General features: G+C 35.0%; 1 long non-coding RNA gene across 3 annotated transcripts; it reads right to left on the minus strand.

Moving 5' to 3' along the window:
* Positions 1-401: 401 nt before the first annotated feature.
* On the minus strand, positions 402-6,419 carry LOC107909019 (uncharacterized). 3 transcript variants are annotated; one of them, XR_005910549.1, is made up of 6 exons: positions 6,170-6,419; positions 5,890-5,983; positions 5,542-5,586; positions 5,098-5,459; positions 1,524-1,586; positions 402-990 (listed from the first exon to the last, which is right to left on the minus strand). It is a non-coding gene; the product is annotated as an uncharacterized lncRNA (long non-coding RNA). The 3 variants fall into 3 exon arrangements; XR_005910548.1 differs by lacking the exon at positions 402-990 and having other exon boundaries at positions 1,396-1,586; positions 6,170-6,417; XR_001687144.2 differs by lacking the exon at positions 402-990 and having other exon boundaries at positions 1,396-1,586; positions 5,890-6,416.
* Positions 6,420-6,980: the final 561 nt, after the last annotated feature.

Below are 6,980 nucleotides of genomic sequence, written 5' to 3' on the forward strand. Positions count from 1 at the left end.
TCATATCTAATTTTATTTAATTGCTCTCCCTCTATAACATTTAACATATAGCCATTATCATCATATGTTGGTCCTTGACCAATTTGTTCATCCTATGAATCATAATATGAATATATATCATTCAATTTATTAGGATCTTCTTTTCAATTTACTCTTTAAAATATGGATCATTCCAATCTCACTTACGAATTAAGTTATGAAGTAAGCAACATACTAGCATCATCTAACCTTGTTTTTTAAACTATATTGAGGTGGTAATGTTAATATGGGAATTTTTTTTGAATAAAAATATCTTATCAACCATATTTCGTAACTTTGAATACCATAATTTAAAGAGTTCGCAATTTCTCTTTAATGTTTGTATCTGGATACATTCTCTCAAATGGTATTGTATCCCACAATATGGTACAAGAAAATTTTTTGAATTGCATAACTAACATCGCTACATAATATTTTCATACAAAAATAGCATGTAACAATTTAAATAATTTACAAGAAAAATAAAATTAAATAACAACAACGTGATGGTGATAATATTAATGGATTATTAGATCCAATTTTTAATCTATTTTGAGATCTCTCCCAAACCACATTTTTTATAGCAGTTTAGAAGTTGAGATGCAAACTAACTAATTTAAAATTAACTTATGTTAGGGTCCAATAGCAACTCAATTTTATAACTATTTTGATAATATTTTGATTACTATTATTCCATACAAATTAAATCAAAATTAATATAAATTTTATAAACATTGGTTTATAAAGTGCTGCATAGTTTTTATAACACTTATTTTAAGATGTTAAAATACATGTCAAAGAATAATATAGAATTTGTTCTGACAAGATTACAAATTCTTAACAAAACCCTAGAAGCCAAGAGTGTTATCCCTAGTATCCTAGTAAAAACAGTGGCTGCTGTGGCTTGGGATGATGGAAAGTGGTGGCAACGACGGGTTTGGGGGCGATGAGGTCTCCTTGCTGGCAGAGGAACTAATACAATTATCGGTTAAAAGTTCAGTGGTGGAACCAAACGAGAAACCAACTCTAATTTGCACTATTTGGACAGAGAAATCTTACAATCTAGATAGTTTCAAAGGGCAGATGAAAAGTATTTGAAAAATAAAGAAAAAGTTTGAGATTCAATCGGTAGGGCAAAACCTATTTATGATTATGTTTGACTTAGAGGAAGATTTAGAAACTATTATAGAAGGACAGCCATGGTTGTTTAGGAAAAGTTTAGTCATCTTTGATCGATTGACTAAACCAATGGAAAGAGATCAGATCAAACTAGTTTCATCCCCGTTTTGGATCAAGATTGGGCCGTGTTTACCAGAATTTGATAAAAAAATATCTCTTGCATGCCATAGGGGTTACTTTTGGAGGTGTTCTCAGATCTGAAGTTAATGGTGAGTTTTGTCGCCTTAGAATCAAATTAAATGTACAGAAACCCCTTCGTAGGGGAATATTTGTTTTAAGAAGCAATAAGAACAGATATTGGATCCTTTTCAAGTACGAGAAATTACCGAAATTCTATTTTGGCTGTGGAAAAATGGGGCATGATCTTCAAGAATGCACAGTAGTAAAATCTGCAGAAAAAGACAGAATTAGAGAAGACCCACCTTTTTCTTTAGCGCTTAAAGCAGAATTAAATTTGGTTGGAAGGGAGAGTCTAAAATTTAATGCTCTAGGAAAAAAACTACAACCACAGAGTTCGTACACAGGAGGAGTCACAGCGAATTAGGAGACGTGCTTGTATGGTGGTAAAAGTAGCGGGCGGATTCAAGTAATGCAAGAAGATCTGTGGGCGACAATAACAGGAACGGAGATAAAGATGCAGCTAGAAGGAGAACACGATAGGAATAATTTAGAGAGAGGAAAAACAGATGAAGATTTAATACAACCAATCAGGAAATCCAGCTGGAAAAGAGTTGAATCGACGGAAGTGATGAAATGTCATGGAGTTGAGAGTAAATTACAGAAAAGGAAATTGGCAGATATTGATTATGATGATTACAATACAGAAGAATCACGGGATGATGCAACAAAAAAGAGATGTGATGGAAAGGATTTAATAAACGAGGTTGAAACAAATTTGTCAGTTGACAACCCCACCCAGAATAGATCGGCGGCTGCCAAAAGGCAAGCCGACCGGACGCAATGAAAATTATATGCTGGAATGTCCGTGGATTGGGGAGCCCACGGGCAGTACAAAGGTTTCGATTTTTACTGCAACAAAATAATCCCCAAATAGTCTTCCTCATGGAGACTAAAGTTAGTGAAAGGCATATAGAGATTATTAGACGGATGTGTGGTTTTATGAATGGTTTTGATGTAGGAGCAATAGGTTCGCGAGGGGGCTCTGTCTAGCATGGAAAGAGAAGACCCAAGTTAGTCTTAAAAATTTTTCAAATAATCATATTGATGCTTTGATCAAAGAAGATGATGGTAGTACAGAATGGAGATTCACAGGGTTTTATGGGTCACCTTATATACAAAATAAAATCAGTTCATGGAATTTATTAAGAACTTTGGGGCAGTAACAGGACTATCATTGGCTAGTTTGTGGCGATTTTAATGAAATAATGTATTCTTTTAAAAAAAAGGGAGGTCAGGCAAGGGAGGAGAAAATGATGGAAGCATTCCGCGAAGTACTAGAAGAATGTCAACTTATTGATGTGGGATATACGGGAGTATGGTATACGTGGGAGAGAGGGAATCTACCAAGTACAAACATTAGAGAAAGACTGGATCGGGGTGTTGCAAATGGAAAATGGATGGAGCTTTTCCCAATAGGCAATATACACCACTTAACGTCTTCACTTTCTGATCATTGCCCTCTTTTGATTAACACAACAAATGCTGATAGTTTAAAAAGAACTCCAAGATTTAAATTTGAGGCATGGTGGACTGCAGAGGAATCGATTGAAGAGGAGATTAGGAAATCATAGGAGCCGTCAAATGGGTCTCTAGTTGAAAATTTTGAGAGATTACAGATCAGCCTGTCAAGATGGGCAAAATCAATAAGAAAGACCCGGAAGGAACTGACGAATAAATTCACAAAGGAGCTTGAAATTTTGATGGAGAAGGATAGAGATGACGATACAATGGCACAGATAATAAATGTGAAAATCCATTTAAATCTGAAAATTGATAAAGATGAGATGTATTGGGAACAAAGAGAAAGAGCAAACTGGTTTCAACTAGGGGACAGGAATACGACATTTTTTCACAAATATGCCTCAATACGAAAGCGAATTAAAACTGTAAACAGGTTGGACACAGATGATGGAAAGGAGATTGTTGAAGAATCAGAAATAATTGAGACTGTCGCAACGTACTTCTAGAATCTCTTTTTGTCTAATGGGGTAGGGAATCTATCCCACCTTTTATTAGGTATCAAGAATAGCATCTCCCCAGAAATCAACACAATTCTACTAGCAAGATATATGACAGAAGTGATCTTCAGTGCAGTAAAAGGTATGGCGCCCACTAAAGCACAAGGTTATGATGGCTTTTCAGCACTTTTCTTTCAAAAATACTAGCATATTGTGGGAAAAGATATTGAAGGTTTTTGCTTGGAAGTTTTGAATGATGGTAAAAGTTTTGATGATTTAAACCTTACTGAAATAGTACTTATCCCAAAGATTCCCAACCCCACAAATCTTGTTAACTTCAGGCCTATCAGCTTATGCACAGTTATATACAAAATAGTAGCCAAAGCTATTGCTAATCGTCTTTAAGAATTTATTGGTAGATGTATTGACAGTGCTCAAAGTGTGTTCATCCCGGGAAGGTTAATTTCTGACAATATTTTAATTGCCTATGAAATTCTGCATACACTTCGCAAAAAAGAATGGGGAAAAAAGGATTCATGGCAGTGAAACTTGATATGAGCAAAGCCTATGACAGAGTTAAGTGGGCATTCTTGAAGGAAGTAATGTTTCGAATGGGTTTTGTAGAGGAATAGGTATTACTAATTATAAGATGTATTTCTACAGTCTCTTATGTGGTAAATATCAATGGGAGGAGAGGTAATGTTTTCAAACCTACTAGAGGACTCTGACAAGGGGACCCACTTAGTCCTTTTCTTTTTCTAATCTGTAGTGAGGGACTTTCGTCCTTACTCAAGATAGCAATAGCAGAGGGTTTGATAAAAGGAGTTAAGGCTAGTAGAAGGGGCCCGGCGATCTCACATTTACTATTTACGGACGATTGTATCTTGTTCAGTGTAGCTTCAAAGAATAAAACAACGATCTTGAAAGACATTCTGAAGGAATATGAGAGGTTTTCAGGTTAATGCGTGAATTTTAACAAGTCCACGGTTTTTTTCAGCTCCAATATTGTGGAAGGGTACAAAGAAGCTATTTCAACTGAAATGGGAATAAGGCGTTCAATAAATATGGAGAAATATCTAGGACTGCCTAATATGGTAGGAAGGAAAAAGAAGGAATCTTTTCAGAACCTTAAGGATAGGATTAAGTTGAAGATCGAAAATTGGAGTACAAGGTTTCTATCACAAGGGGGAAAAGAGGTTTTTATAAAATCAGTTCTCCAGGCAATACCAACTTACACTATGGCATGCTTTCTTCTACCAAAATCATTATGTGGGGAGTTTGAAAATATTTTCGCTAGATTCTGGTGGCAAAAAAGTCAAAGAAAGAAATGGATTCATTGGTGCAAATGGAAAGCTATGTGCTGCTCTAAAGAGGAGGGCGGAATGGGATATAGGGATATGACTCAATTTAATATTTCCTTACTAGCTAAACAGGGTTGGAGAATTATCAATAATCAAGATGCTCTTGTTACGCAAGTATTTAAAGTGAAATATTTTCCAAATGATCATTCTTTAAATTCTCGTTTGGGAAATTCTTGCTCCTATATGTAGAAAAGTATTTGGGCAACAAAGGCTTTACTGGCAAAGAGACTATGCTGGAGAGTTGGTACGGGTTCTAATATATTCATTAATGATGATGCTTGGATTCCGGATGTAGCAAATTTCAGATTATCAACAGTGAACAATTTAATGCGTGATCTCAAAGTTAATGAGTTAATTGATAGTAATAAGAGGCTTTGGAAGAGGGAGCTGATAAATAGTACCTTCACAGGAGAAGACACTGCAAGAATTCTTCGAATCCTTCTGGCACGAAGGCCTCATGAGGATTTCATCATCTGGGGAGGTGAGTTGTCGGGTGAATTCACGATCTGAAGTGCCTATAAACTATTACAGAGCTCGAATGAAAACCCTAGCGCTTATGCGTTACAACTTATCTATAGAAAATTTTACAAAAAACTTTGGAGCTTGAATCTACCAACAAAAATAACAATTACAATATGGAGACTATCATGGAACTTTTTTCCTACAAAAGTGAATATGCAGCACAGGAAGATATCAAATAGCACAAGCTGTCCCCAATGTGAAGCACGACCTGAAACAATGGACCATCTTTTTCTAGCGTGTCCTGTCACAATAGATGTATGGATAGCTTTATCATTTCAAGGTTTTTTAATGGACCAGAGTATGAATTTCGTATAGTGGATTACCTGGGTATTAGAACAACTCAACCCTTGTCAAAGCCGTTTATTCTGCTGCGCTTTGTGGGCAATATGGGGAGATCAAAACAGGAGAATACACGAAGGAAAAGTCAGTAATGGAAAAGAGATTGCAAATTTCACCAGCAATTACATTACTGAGCTAACTAACTTTGGAAAAAGAAAATCGGAAAAAATCATAGAAAAAAAGAGATGGCAGCACCCACATCGTGAGTTTATAAAGATAAATTTCGATGGAGCATATAATGAGAGTCAGTATTGTTCAGCCTCAGGTATTATGGCCAGAGATGCCGAAGGAAGAGTTTTGTTATCCTATTTAGAGATACAAAGAGACATTACCTCTGTATTTGCTGCTAAAGCAATAGCTTGTTGGAGAGCAGTTCAAATAGGAGTTGATAGGGGATGGCAGTCAGTCATTTTTGAAGGAGATTCCCTCGCAATAATTAAAAAAAGCAATACCAAAGGTCAAGATCGATCAATGATAGGGGTATATATTCATGATATTCAGCAGAAAATAAGCGAGTTCAATAACGTCAGTTTTCAATACACATCAAGATCTGCAAATAATCTCGCACATATTCTTGCAACAGAAACCCTAAGAAGGAAAGAGGAGGTTTACCTAGAAATGGAGGTCCCTGAGTATGCCAAAGATCAAAGAAGATATGATCAGTTGCGCGAACCAGACTAGGAAATGCCAGGAGATAAGGAAAGGAAGGAAGAAAGCTTCAAAACTAAAAAAATGAAACGATTCAGAAGAAGTTTTGAAAGAAAAATCGTCAAACTGGAAATGAAATGATGGGAAGACGAGATGACAGATTTCAGCAAATTTTGATTGGGCAATAGGTCAGTGCATTTAATGTAGGTTCTAGAATTCTGTCTTTTAATTTCTAGATATTTATTTCAACCTTGGCCATCTGTTTTGGGTCGGGTTTTCCTAGGATAATAGGTTTATAAGTTTTGTTACAATGTTTTTATTAATAAAGCCCAATCTTAATTATTTAAACAAAAAAGAATAATATAGAATTTATAATATGACATTTATAAAAATTGCATGGAATACTTGGACTTGATATGTCCAATAACAAAGCATTTTTATCTAATAATAAATGTATAATTATATTTTATATAAATAATTTATATATCCTAAAATTAAAATATTTTATTATTTTTGTATAAAAAATAACTTTTATAAACTTGAATAAAAATAATTTATTAAACTTAAATCATTTATGTATGTTTGAAAAGTCATAGGACAATTGGTAATTGCTTGTAATTACCCGTATAATTACCTCAATTTTCAACCTCTTCCCTAAGAATTGGAAAGTAAATTTGGGTGCTCCAATTACATTCAATTCAAGGGAGGACCCACCAATTATAATGGTTACCCGAACATGCTACACCTGAATAATTACAAGCAATTACACCGAAAT

Source organism: Gossypium hirsutum, chromosome D02 (assembly GCF_007990345.1).
Source record: "Gossypium hirsutum isolate 1008001.06 chromosome D02, Gossypium_hirsutum_v2.1, whole genome shotgun sequence".
In the NCBI taxonomy this organism is placed as follows: domain Eukaryota; kingdom Viridiplantae; phylum Streptophyta; class Magnoliopsida; order Malvales; family Malvaceae; genus Gossypium; species Gossypium hirsutum.